This window comes from Aphelocoma coerulescens, chromosome 9 (genome assembly GCF_041296385.1).
Source record: "Aphelocoma coerulescens isolate FSJ_1873_10779 chromosome 9, UR_Acoe_1.0, whole genome shotgun sequence".
Lineage (NCBI taxonomy): Eukaryota > Metazoa > Chordata > Aves > Passeriformes > Corvidae > Aphelocoma > Aphelocoma coerulescens.
In genome coordinates, this window is record NC_091023.1 from 14,032,131 (window position 1) to 14,046,502 (window position 14,372).

General features: G+C 37.7%; 1 long non-coding RNA gene across 1 annotated transcript; it reads right to left on the reverse strand.

The window, feature by feature from the left end:
• Positions 1-6,203: 6,203 nt before the first annotated feature.
• Positions 6,204-12,459, reverse strand: LOC138114688 (uncharacterized). The gene is made up of 3 exons (XR_011152716.1): positions 12,199-12,459; positions 8,157-8,229; positions 6,204-7,588 (listed from the first exon to the last, which is right to left on the reverse strand). It is a non-coding gene; the product is annotated as an uncharacterized lncRNA (long non-coding RNA).
• Between the last annotated feature and the right edge of the window lie 1,913 nt (positions 12,460-14,372).

Sequence of the window (14,372 nt, forward strand, 5' to 3'; positions counted from 1 at the left end):
CCAACAGCTATGCATGAAATACTCTCTGGGGGTTAAGTTCACTATAACAGTGGAGAAAAACACATGGGCAATACTAACAATTTGCTCCAACACACATTGTGTTAATCCCACATTGTTTTTCAATGTGTGTTTTCACAGAAAACAAAGGAATCTAAGACTTTCCCTATATGTTTTTAATTTGGGAAATGTTTGATTTCCCAAAGCACAGAGCAACTCTCAGGAGGTCTCTAACAAATTTGAAAACAAACAAACATTCTTTTGCACAAGCTTTGAATCACAATTTAGACAGTATTTTAAATTTTAACTGCTGACTGTGCATTTGACAGGATTTTGCTGGCAGTCATTCCAGTGTTTCTTTCTCCTTCAGAGGGCCTCTCAGTAACAGGACATAAAATATTCTTTTAAACAGAGAGTAAAAATTAAAATATACACTGAATGATAAATATTGGAAGACAGGTCAATGCAGCTGTGGTTCCTAGAGCTGCATTACCCACTATTAATTTCATTGTATTGAAAATGATGATTTCAAACTAAGAGCCTCTCTAAAAGGCAGGCATTGTCTGAAAGCTCAGCATTACTTCAGGCTCTTCTAAAGATGTAAATCTTCAGGAACTATAGGAATTGAAGTTGCAACCATGTATTTAAGTATACTTTAAACCCCTTGATATTCTACATTTCAACCTTCAATTTGCACCTTGTAATAGCAAGCATTGACATTGATTTAGAGAAGTCAAAGCAGGTCTGTAAACATTGGCCATAAACCTGTCACAGCTGTTCCTATCTGCAGTCTAAATAGCCCTTTTAAGATTTCCGTTGGGCAGTGCCAAAATCTGTTTTATTCCCATCTAAAATGTTATTGCTCTATGGACAAGATTATAATTGCTGGTCTGGTAAATGAGACTTTGCATTTTTAAGATTATGGAAAAAAGAGAAAACTAGGCAATTACCTGTAGTGCACAATATTGAAGAACTTTAAGAATATGCAGAGTGGCACTGTGATGTGGAAAAGAAATTTGTCAAATAAGCACAAAACACTGACTAAATCCTGTTCACACTGGCGTCAGCTGGAATTTAGTTACAGGCTTCAATGGAGAGACAACATTAAATTCTAAAACATATCACATGCTGCTGTTCACTTTAGAAATGGAGAGAAAAAATAGCATCTGAAAATCATTTTATCTCCTCTGGGACAGATATGAAAATATAACATACATTGTGCCATCATCTGAGTGGCTGAATACAAAACAGATCAAGGCAAAATGATGGAGCCAAGCATTTGATCCATCTGCTTGTAAAGGTTGCTTTAAACACAGCCAAGCCGATCTAGAAAACACTAAAAAGTTAAACACTATTTCCTTATGCTGTGAGGCAGCTTCCTAGCCAGAAAGTTTAAAGTAATTTGCATTAAAACCACGTAAAGTGTCACTTAATAACAGACACAGTGAAATAAAGTCATAAATGGAGAGGAGGAAAGCAGGAGGAAACCATAGCAACATCAAAACTTTTATTGGCACTTAAGAGTATTTTTCCCTGATTGAAGCAGAATTCATGAAACAACTACAACCCCATGACAAAGATCAGTAATTAGCCCTTAAGAACCACTGTTGTTTTCTGACAGTTCCGAAGCTGCTTTTGTTTATTTCAGGAAACAAAACATCAAATCTTCTTTAGACTATCCAAAACTGAATACACAGATTAGCACCAGCTAACCATCCAGTGCCAGCATTTTGCTGAAACTCCCACTGTCAAATAGGAGACTAATAAATAATTGTAATTCACTCTTGTCACCCAAGCAGTTTTTAAGGTAACAATATGCACTTCAGTACCTCATACTTAGATCATGCTGTATAACAATAGAAAATATACACTCAAATATAGTGAAGGAATTATTGGAGATAAGTTACTGTTAAACAATTTTAATAAATTCAGTCAGAATGATTGTCAGCGAGATGTATGTTACAAAAAGAAAAATCAGTATCTCAATAAAGTCTACACAGAGTCATCCAGGCACTTCCACAATATTTGTATCATGACAAACCTTTCTCTTTGTAGCTAAAAATTACTTCTACCCCGTCATGAAATGTAAAATGTTTTTAATTTTCAAGTTCATACAACAAGACTTGGATAGAACAGAGAACTTCTACAATTCTTCATAGCAGAGACCACATTCAGACCCGTAATCACATTCTTTCCCGGTCACCTATTCAAAAATCAGAAATAGCCCTGCAGCAACTAAATTGCAATACTGCCTTAAGGGCTTAATGCAGAACAGCATTATTGAGAAATTGTCAGTGAAATGGTAGGAGGGGAATGTGTGTCTGTGTGCTCTGTTGATTTTTACAAGTTTGTTTGGTTTGGGGGCAGGAGCTGTGCATGTAGGGGGTGCATTTATTACAATTGTTTTCTCATTTAGAAAAAGCACAGATCTCAGGGTCTGTTTTTCTTCATTTCACATAATCTTCTCTTTATTTAGGTATAGCCCTTTCTATTTTGTTTTGCTTCCCAAACAAGGTTCCCTGTCTTGGTATTCTCTAATGTTACTTTAATTTTGTCTTTGACTTAATCACATTATTTCAATAAACTTGGAAAGGTCCAATGCTAACTCTGTAACTTCAAAAAAATGCTCAAAACTTTAGACACACACAGCTCACTCCAAACGCCACTGCAGAGTTCACCATCAGCTTGAAACCATAAAGAAAGGTAAAAATACAGCAGTCCCCATCCCAACAAAGCAAGCAGATGCTTCTATCAAACACATAATTATTACAGACCACTTCCTCTCTCCAAAATAAGTGAACACCTTCCAATGCTTATGCCATCAGCTTCTAGAAGTAACAGGGTTTTCCTGTTCTGCTTTTCCAAGTGAGAGCACAGAGCAGACAGGGAGAGACCCCTTCCATAGCAGAGAGCCCAGACTTCTCTCTTCCATTTCACACATGTACACTGTTCCCCCTGCTTTGTTGTTGACCTCAACATTATGTCTAATCTTAAAATTAAATGTTATGAAGACAACAAAGCATTAGAGAAATGCTAAAACTAGACTTTAGGCTAGCCCCACTTCTGTTCATACATGTAGTCTGCCATTTGCTAGAACACATTTCCTCTCAGAAAGCTGTTTAAGAATGAAAAAAATGTAACACAATCTTTTGACCACATCCCTTTAAAATAGATACTTAGTTTACTACATCACACTCATCATGTGTATCCACAAAGTTGCAACAAATTTCATTTAAAGTTTCATTGACAAATTATTAAATACTCCCCAGTTTGCCAAATTTTCCAAGGAATACAAATCTTCATGTAAAAATGCTGCTGTGAAAGACAATTCTGTGCAAACTTAGATATATAAATAAAAATAAATCATGCTAAGACATCACCCCATGTGATTTCCTGAGGGCGAAACCCCATAGAATTTACTGAGCTAGGAACAACATAATAAGAGACAATCTGTGAATTAATACTCAAATCAAAACATAAGGATTTTATACACCAGAAAATTTATCCCCACTAAATCTTTTTTTAAATGTAAGCACTGTTATTTATCAACTCCCTAGTGAAAAATATTTGTGGTTGTCTTTTAAAAAATGATGAAGCAAAACAGATGCTGCAGAGCAGAGCACAGCAACACAGGGAACAGTTGTTTGCTCACTCTCCAGTGTGCCATGCACATTATTTGCAATCATGCAAGCCCTCATTAGACCAAGTGCTGAGCCAGGATGCAGCCTTGCTGCCTTGGGAGCTGTGCACATGCAATTGAAATCAGGATTTGGCCACATCTGTGCTTTCCTGGCCCAAAAAGCACAACTAGTGCTATATAAATTCTTACAGATGCACCATGACCCAACCACAGCATAACTTCCCTGCTGGCATGCAGCTCACAGAGCTCATGGTTGCCTTTCACCAGGACACTGACCAGCAGAACACAAAGTATGACTGCTCACTTCATTTATCAGCTGCCACAAGTACAGGGAACCCATTGTGATTCTGTCATGTCAAAGCCCACCCAACCACCAGCTTACCCCAGAGAACAGCGCTGTCCTCTCCCTGTGAGGCGTCCGTGGCTGGTGAGGCTGTGGCCTTGGCTCCGCTGAAGGGGAAGCATTTTCACCCATCTCTCACTTTCACAGCACAAAGACTTTGTTCTCCATCCAGCACAGGGCTCACAGAGACCCCAGCCCAAACAGGGGTGTGCTGTCACTCAAGAGAGGGTTCCTGGGTGCTGCCCTTCCCACCCAGCTCCTAGCAGGGCCCACAGCAAGGCCCACACATTTTCTGCAACACTCCTCCAAGACCCACCCCAGGCTTTGAGGACACTTTTGTGCTTTAAAGAGCCTGACGAGCAGCACCTGGGGGTTCCCCACCCTGCCCTGGCCCAGGCAGCCCATTGCAGCCCAGCCTGGGCTGTGTGTGCCAGCCCAAGTGATGCTGATGGACACTGAGCCCTGGTCCTGTCCCGTCCCAGCCCAGCTCTATCTCCATGGCCCTGCTTGGCCATCCCATGCTGTGTCCCTCCCAGGTGCTGCTCACCAAGCCCAAAAGAAGAGCACTGAGAGGTTTGAGGTTACTCTGACAGTGGTCTCTGGGGCTGAGAGGGAGCTGTAGCAGAGACCAGGATATAAAAGATTTCCACTCAAGCTTACCCAAGACTAGCATTGCATCCTCCATAAATCCCACTTCGGAATCCATAATGACTGCTTAGGATCGTCAAAATAATGTCAGTCTTGTTTTAGCATCTAGCTGCTTTCTAAGACTCAGTCTTACCTGGGGACAAGTTTGAGTTTTGTTGGATATTTAAGGTGATTTAAGGGTTTTTCCCAACCTAGGCAGTCCAAGTGACAAGCAGCAAAAAACAGGTAGGGAAGTAATGTGCAATGCACACAGGTTTGGCCTAGTGATAAAACCCCTTAGAGGAGGAATGTCAAATGGGGTATTGGCAGCCTGAACTTGCAGCTACAGTCCTTCACCATTTTCTTCTTGGCTCATTAGACAAGAAACCAGACTTGGGTTCCAGGTTCCACATTGCAAAGTTCAACCTGTTTAATCCATCCAAACAGCCTTTTCCAAATATAACCACTTCTTTTTGCAACACAGATAAGGAGAAATTTTGGCACCTTACCACTGGAAAATTTTAAGAACAGATAGTTTGGATCCCTATGAGGAATGACACAGATTATCCAGCTTTGGAACAAAGCCATGGACTAACTAATTGGTCAGAAGTTTCTATGGGTGTAGAAACACTTCTGAGGCAGAGGATGAGCTGATGGAATAATTCAGTTGTTAGACATCAGCTTCCTCAGTTCTTGCTGCAGTTCAAACCAGCAGGCAAATCCCCTGCCATTCAATACAAACAGCACTGGCCTTGTGCTAAGGTTGCAGTTCATGATACTGACAACACTGATTTATAGCACACAAATACAGCCTGTGATAAGCTTGGAAGGATTAGAAAAGGCCTTGGCAGAGCTTCAGCACAATTTCAGCATAATGTTTTTCGTCTTCTTGTCCCTTAGGATGATATTCCTCCACCACAGGTGTTGTTTCACAGGAAACCATTTAAGATCAATGCTCTTTAACTACTTTTGACTCTTTCAGAACTTGCAGTCTCTCTGACCAAACAGCTTCCAAACACTGATAGCAGGATGTACAGTTCAAAGATGGCAGAAGAGCCTCTACTTTATGCTGTTATTTTTACATGCTGAAAAAGGCATGAGTGACTTATATTTGTGATGAACCATTTTTATTGTGAACACGTGTTTTACGAGGTTCATCATTTTCCCTTTGGAAACCTTGATACTAGAGACCTGAAAAAAGTACAAAAATTCTTCAAACCTTACAATGAAACATTGGTTTAGATTATAAAATCTATGAGTTATTTGACTCTACATGTAAGATATAACTCCCTTCTCTCCTCCAGCCTTAAAAAATTGGTCTAGCTGTCAAACAAGTGAGAAATTACTTCATTCAGGATCCATACAAGAGTTAAAAACAACAGTCCAAGAGAGTTTACTTCTGAATGCTGTTGGAACAAGACTTCATGAGAGCTAAGACAAAAAAAAGAGTAAAAGTTATCAAGGTTTCACTTCTGTGATTTAGAGAACTTCAATTTTTATTTTTAAACAAAAAAAAAAATCTTTTTTGTCAGCACTGGGCTGCTTCATAACAAAATTATTACATTTTTCTTAAAAGATCATAATCCTTAAACAGCTATTTTATGAATATACAATTTTTTACAAATGGAAAAAATTAATAAGTGCCTGAAATAACATCAATGCAGCTTAAAAACAAAATCAACTTGTAACATTACACAGCTTCCTGTAATGATCTGCAAAGAGCTCCACATATTTGTATCCTTGTGGCTGTTATTGGAGTGTGGCCTCAGTCAGCACTTCTCAAGAGGGGTCTCTAGGAAGCAGAGAGTTTCCTTGCATTAAAAGAACTATAACATACATTTAAACACTTTATCCATGTAAGTAATTGGAAAACTACCATTTCTGTAATGCTAAAAAATTATGAAGGGAATGAAGGTCAGCACAATTTCTGAGTGGACAGACACAAACTACACAGGGCAATCCTTCTGTAACCATGTGGCCTTAGCCACAAGCTTAAGAACTTGTGGTGTAAGCCTATTTGAAATGCAGGTTTTTGTGGGTTTTTTTTAATACTTTGTGCTTGTCAGGTAGTTCATATTTGCTTCCATATATAAGCTTCAATTCTTGCAGTCTCAGCCTTCTGCCTGACTGCAGTTCCTCAGGGCAGAGTGAATTTAAAAAGAAGAATAGTAGAAATCAAAATTCCTTCTGGATTGTGCTGCAGGAAAAAAAATAGAGAGAAACACAATGCTCTTACTGCCTAACTCTCAATTATAGAAAATAACATCAGTGAGAAAATTACTACCTTCATAATTACTCTTCTCAATAATTGTTTTTCAAAATTCCATGAAAAGCTCTGAGTGCATTTGAAACTTTGAAGCAGTGGAGTAGATCAAAGCACATCTCTTACTAAGGAGGATGTACGGTCTTTGACAACTACAAGCAATGTTTTTGTGGAACTTGTAGGATCAAAATGGCAATAAACATAAAGCAGCATGTATCTTGATAGATTTAAATACAAAAATATGCAAGTTACGTTGCCAGTTAAATGGATTGTGGCATTTTTCTCTCCTTCTCAGGACAAACATGCAATGTTTTAGACAAGAATCAAAGCAAAAGAAAATTATATTTCTTTTAGTCATGAAAAGTGTAGCTTTCCTGCATTTCAACTAAACTGTATTTGAAGGAGAAAAAAAATCTTGGAAAAAAAGTCTGTATCAAAGAGATAGGAGATAGGACATGGCTAAATGGATTAGATTGCCTCTGGAACACAGAGGTATGTGTTATTGCCCCATACACTGTTGCCAGATCTTCAATACAAAATACTTCTATGGGTAGGAATAAATCAGAACCAGGATTAACAAATGACAGTATCTTCTTTAACAGAGAGAACAATTCCAGAGAGATTAAGAACAGCTTTTCTCTGTCATTCAGTGCCTTGACCAAAGAGTCCACCAGGATCTTTGTTTCTTCTTTCTTTGCTACATTTCCTAGAGCTGTATCTGGAAAGAAAGAGGTCTCTTAGTGTCACTGGCCCAGCCTTTGCAATGAAAATCTCATAGATGAGCAAAATATTGAGGAAGATGTTTTGCCTAGAGGCACAAGTTCATTCTCCCAAGCAACATCGACCCTTCATTTGTCAATTTTCCAACAACAGCTGCTGGTTATCTGTCGTATGAATATGCTTTCAATATACTGGGCTTGAAGCAGCTGGACCAATTGAAACCAATTGAAACCAATTTGAAACCAATTTGAAAAACATGTTTATAGAGAAAGGCAAAGGAAATGACCTGTAACATTATAGACACAATATGTTCCACATGAGAGCTCCATCAGCTGAGTTTTTACCAACTCATTTTATTATCATTCAAGATCTTCAGTTTTCATTATGCTGCTGTTTACTAGTAGGTCTGGAATACCTCTGACTTCCAATCTGTGTTCCCATTATTTCCTTTGGTCCCAAAGGAAAAGCAGCAGTAAAACTGCCATTGAAGTGGAAGACTCTACTACACATTCCTGTGCAACTACAGCAAAGTGACTACATCGATGACTAAAGCAGGATTTGCTTACCTAGTAGGAGTGTGAGGAGAATGAACAAGCAGATGCTTCCTTTCTTTTGTGGCTACGAAGATACAAGAATGAGCTTTAAAGGAGAAGTGACACAAAAAGGTTAAAAATGGATGGGTTTTTCTTCCAAGCAATTCCCAAGCAAAATGTGACAAATCTGCCTTGAACAAAGTGATCCACCTTCCACCCACTCACCACTCAAGCCACCAGAATTTAGTGAAATGTGACAGTTAGAAAGACCACAAAACTAACTATTGTGAATGTTAGGGTCACATCTTAGAGCATAATGAAGGAGAAAGTTGATGAAGAGAGCATTCTCTCATCTTTCATTCTGCGTAAATCCTTAACTTAATCCAGAATTATTTCCAGTAAGCCAAAGTAGTCACTTTTATTTCACGACAAAATCTCTTAGTTCAAGTTCCAGAAGCTTGTTACTCAGTGAGAGAGAGGTACTGAACACCATGACCTCTTCTCATTTTCATGATTGAATAACAATTACCAGTTTCTTCAAACATCAGAGAAGTTTCAGCAATTTACCTAATTCAGAAAATACATTAATGTAGCAAAATATTTAATTAAAAACTGTATGAATCAAAACCAAGCAAAATCCCAAACTTCACATATTCTGTTCTAAGCCTTCCAGTGAGAAAACAAAGTCCAATGTGAGCAACATACTGAACAAACCAAGAGGCAGCTTTGCTTAGGTAGGAAAATCTTTGGCAGCAAACCAAGAGGAAAAATTCCCCAACCCTTCTAGAAGCTGCACAGCAGCAAAAATCAGCTAACCACAACAGGGAAAGAACATCCCCTTTCACTATGAAAATTCTCAAGGTAAGGTAGGAGTATTATGGAGTTTTATGGGGAGAAAATAGTATTTTTATATCTATATCTAAAGATTCTATATTCCATATTTTAATTATTATTTTATCTGACCAGGCTCTTGGACCAGATTTCCTGATGACATTTGCACAGAACCAGCAGCTGAGCTGTTCCATGGCTAGCTTCCTTAGTCACAGAACATCACGAGTGTGCCATACTGGCTGCAGAATACAGCACTGGGCCTTGGCATGCCTTTTCTACCTTTTTCTATGAAGCAATACTACAGAAACATTTCCACATCAAAATACTATTTTTTTTTTTTTTTGAGAAAATGTTTTAAATAATTCACAGAAAATATGAGGATTTCAGGTAGCTATGATGTTTCAGAAGGCAGTGGATCAAAGCATGGTCTCTCTCTTTACTCCTCCTTCACCCCTTCCTAGTAGATCTGATTTCAGGGTTGGAAGCTGAGAAGTGCACCAAAATATAACTAAGAAGCAGAGATAAATTAGTAGCAAAAAACCTGTGTCTAAAAGTGGACCTGCTCAGTCCCAGTGTTTGTGTATTACAACTGAGTTTTACAAAATGTTTCCAATCAAGCTGGTATAAAGAATATTTTTTCTAAATTGTGCTTTACCAAGCAAAAAAAAAGGAAATAATTTAAACATCTGGAGTTGCCTGGGTGTAATACAGAAGAATCTGGATACTGAATTTAAAGCAGCTATCTTATCTGTGATGCCTAACACTTCCATGTGTGCAGGCAAAAGTATTTCCCAAGAATGGTGTTGTTCATGCTCTGCAGCTTGCTTCTCTTTTGCTTCATTGTGGCCCTTTTCATACAAGTTTAACAGACATTTGTCCAACTGAATTTATTTTCAGATAAATTCACGTAAATGAAATTTGACTATGGTGACAAGATTAAATTGTTTGCACTCTGTGTTTTCCTTTGTTCCATGAAACCTACTGTTTACTAAAAACTACCAAATCATTAATTTTTTGAAAAGTCCACTTTTATTTTTTGTAGTTGAACTCCTTCTGTGAATAAAAGAAACCTAGAAAAAAATCCATACCTCAGTCAGATTTGGTTCCACACCTCTCAGTACCATGCATTTGATTTGTTGTTGATTTTTTTCCCCATGAGGTCTCACAAATAACTAATACACTTGCTTAAGTCAGACAGGTTCTCTGTTCAGTTTGAGTTTTGTTTACTTTCATGTTCACAGAGGAACGGGGCCAAGATTAATTCTTTCCTCTTAATCTGCTACCCCATACTCTTGTAATGAGTGAGCTTTCATTAGTTTTTGCAATTAGCATGTTTTAATAAGGCTGTCCAAGTATAGATTATTAGTCCAATTAATTGCTTTGAGAAGAGTTTTATGAATGCTTCTAATCAATTAATAACTGTTGGTCTGTTTGAGAAGGAATATACTTTTACATGAACAAATTGATGTGCAGAATCTATTTGAGCTTTTTTGTTTGGTATTTTTTACATGCTTCTTTTGGTGTGGGCTTTTTTTTTCTTTTTTTTTGCAGTATGTTATATGAAGTCTAACTCCAAACTCCTCTAGAAAGTAAGAAAGGAACTAATTTTATTGATCTGTTCATGTATGTTTTGTTGGGAAGGAAGCCAGAGAATTAGCCAAAGTTTTAGTTGATTAGTAGAGTTCTACTTTCATCTGTAGCCTGTGCATTTGGATTTTTTCAATAGATGTGAACAGAACACTTTATTAATTTCTAAATAGTCTTGTTTTTCTGACATGGTAGAACTCCCTGACCTTTGCCCAGGTATAACAACCTGCCTCTCAGCGAAGGGCACTGGATTTCAAAATGATCCAGAGTAACTATCCAAGCACTAGGCTTGAGATTTATCAAGCCTGCAGATGAAAAACAAGCTATGCAGGAGAAAAATGTTCATGATTTACATAACCCATGAAGGCCATCACATACAAAATGCAAAATAGAACAGTAAATTAGACAGAAATCTGTAAAAAGAAATTTCAGTTAGGCCTAAGGGCGGAATCAAACTTTTCAGCCAATCTCTTCCTTGAACCTTTCTTGTTGATGTTTTTTTAATGCATCCTGGACTCTCCCATTAAATATCATGTGCCTTTACTCCCACTCGTGGTGGTCCTGCTGTGCTCTGCTAACACCAATAGAGCATCACTATCTGGATCATATTTAGTGGGATGAAATGGAGATCCATCTGTCTGTCTAATCCTTCTATTAAAAATGGAGGTGGATGAGTGCACACTGACAGTCTGATTTACCTTCAGCTCCTGCAGAGCCCAGGATGGGAATTAGGGGAATACTGAGGAAGACAACATGCTATCATCTGAATTACACACCCTGGAGAGGCCTCAGCAGTGGGCAGACACTCCTGAGTCTTGTTACAGAATAATTCTAGCACCACCTCATAAGCATCTGGTTCTGGCATTGTTGGAGATACTTATAGGTGTAAATGATGTGCTGATCCACCCCAAAAGAGAAACTCCTAGACCCATCAGATAGAACCTGCACAAAGATGGGAGTTGAAACTGGCTTCTATTAGTAAGAGCACTGAGCACCTCGTTACCTGTGTACTTTTCTAGAGCAGGAACTGTTCTCTGTAGTTATGATCTCACTTCACACCACATGTTGATCGCAGTGCCTTAAATTTGAAACGGGAAGGGCCTTATGCTTTTGTGTGTCTTTGAGCTGCCACTGAGTCCTGCCATGACCCTGCCAACCTCACAGAGATCATGGCATAGGCTCGAGTATGAGAAGTGGCCACAGTCTTCTACAAGACAGAAAGCTCAGCCCAAGGACCAGCTAATTAAGCAGAAGATGTCCATAACCAACGGGTGTGAGGTCAGTCCCTCTCATTGCTCCATTAAACATCTTTTCTCTGTTTAGCACTAAACAGATTCTCAGTGCTTGGTTTCTGGGAATTCTGGCACTGCAAGTACCTTTACTCAATGCTTGTATTTTAGTATATTTCACACCTTTTTTCAAACAAATATGAATTTGAATGCATATTATATATTCAACTTCTATCTAGAGTAATAAAATACTTTCTAAATCCTAAGCAAGCTGTTCATGGATCATGCAATGAAGCTGCAATACTACAGTCTTAATCCTGATTCATAGAGGTCAATAGAAAAAATATGATACTTATTTCACAGGAGATACATTAGTAAGAACTCACTGACTCTGCAAAGAACAAGTTACAAGTTTTGCTGTTTCTCACCTGATGAGTCAATAATAGAGGTACAAACACATCCCAAAGTCATGAGAGCTCCCTCTTTTTTTGCTCCATACCCTTGATCTCATCACTTCCATTCTTTTCTCTTCTTATCCAGTACCTGTTTACCTACTAAGTAGCATCTGCAAATGTGAAAAAAAAAAATTTAAAAGGAAGATACCTACACATATCTACCAAAACAGTAGGATATGAGCATGTCCCAGGGCCTTAAAGTTGAAAAAGCCTTTGATGAATTACAAGATGCAATATTAATAATATATAAATAAAGAGAAAGTATCAAGAAAGCTTGGATCATAGGCTGGATAGCAAATTCTGCTGATCCTGGCCTCTTCAAAGTACTCTCAAAGGTCTTCGGAATATATTCAATAGTATTATTCTTCAAAACTAAGGGTAGAATATATTACCTTAACAAATAAGAGGGTGCCTGTACATCAAACACATGTGCCTGGTCTGGGGCACATGCTAGGACTTTGCTACATTACATGCATAAGCAGTGTTAAGATTTGCACATTGCTGATCTTTTGGAACATAATAAATATCAAACAATATTAAGAAGATAAATTTGTCAATCAGAGATTGTAAGAACTGACAATATTTTGTGACTCAAAGATGGTGGACTTTTTTAAAATGTAGATCAACAAACTATTGGATTCAGGAAACCTCTATCTACTGAAACTCCTAGAAAAACAGACATTTATCCTCAGACTTTTGGACTCAGTTTGATAACAAATGGGATGAAAGGCTTTGTAGGATAAAGGATGCTTCTGAAATGCTAACATTGATGTGTATTTTTTCCTTTTATCAGTCTGTGGTTAGCCTTCATATGCTTTTCAAAGAGGACTACCAGATTAATTCTATTCCAAAAACTGAAATAAGAAATTACTACAAAGATGAATTTCAGCTGGAATGTAGCCATTTATTTACAGGGAATAATCTTTGTGAGTGACAACATCATAGAAGGCTGTATTTTTAATCATCTAAAAAGAAAACAACTACAACAAAATTGCAATTGCTGACATTGTTTTTAGATTCAGTTACATTGAGTATAACACAAAATACAGTCCTGAAGGAAACAAATGGAAACTACACATTCTCCTTTTGGATTTTGTTACTTCCTTGATTACACAAAAATTAATTTTCCTTCTGAATCTATTCAGAGATATAGGTAATGCTCTGCTCTCTGTGATAGGCCAAGGTTTACTCAGCCATGGCCAACTGATGCAATGTTGACTTGTAATCAGATGCTAAAAAGAACAGATGGCTTAACCAAATCTGATTTGCTATTTCATTTATCCTTATGCTGCCCCTTTATCATACAAGTATTAAACATTTACACTGCACAGTTAGAAGAGCAAGACAATGTTTAGAGCTAGTTTATGAGCTAACCTGAAAAACATTTATCCTGAGATGCAAAATAAATCACTTAAGTAGGATTCTAAGTCAGTGTTCATTTCTGATGTAGTCTGGGATGGAAACTGCAAAAACTGCCATTACAAATTCTAGTATTTGGTAATGTTTGCCAACTCAGTAGTAGATGCTGCATCACTGATTGTTTGGAGAAAAAAAACCCAAACTTAAAACCAAAAAACCCCATCATCTCCAACTGCTTGAATAAGGAAGCAATTTACTAAAAGTAAACTCAGACTTTGAAATCTGGCAATTTCTATTTCCAAAATGCTTCTCAACAGGGAATGATGACATCTGCAAATTGTTTGATTACTTCTCGTGATCATTTATTCATTGCAAGATCTGGTCTTCATCATCTCCACATTATTGTGTTTGCAATTGTCTTTATGGGATCAGACCCTTTTATTTGATACCAATATCTGCAGTGATGATCTCATCATCATAAAACTAAAATTTCTGAAGACTTTGCAGTATTGTTTTGACACAGTCAGAACAGCTCCTGATGTCATCCATCTTCAGAAACTTGTCTCTAAATAAGATTACTGGGCAAGAACTTGCAGTGCTACAAATTAGGCCATTAATTGCAACCTAAGTTTAAATGCTATGGTTTGGCAAAGACAGTTTTCTGTAAGTAGGCCCAGTAGAGTTTTTGACTCTCCTTTTAGGAAAGTATTAATTATGGGTCATATTGATAAGCATGAACTGTACATTTATTTAAAAATATATTTCTAGCTATTCTGTATCTAAGGCTG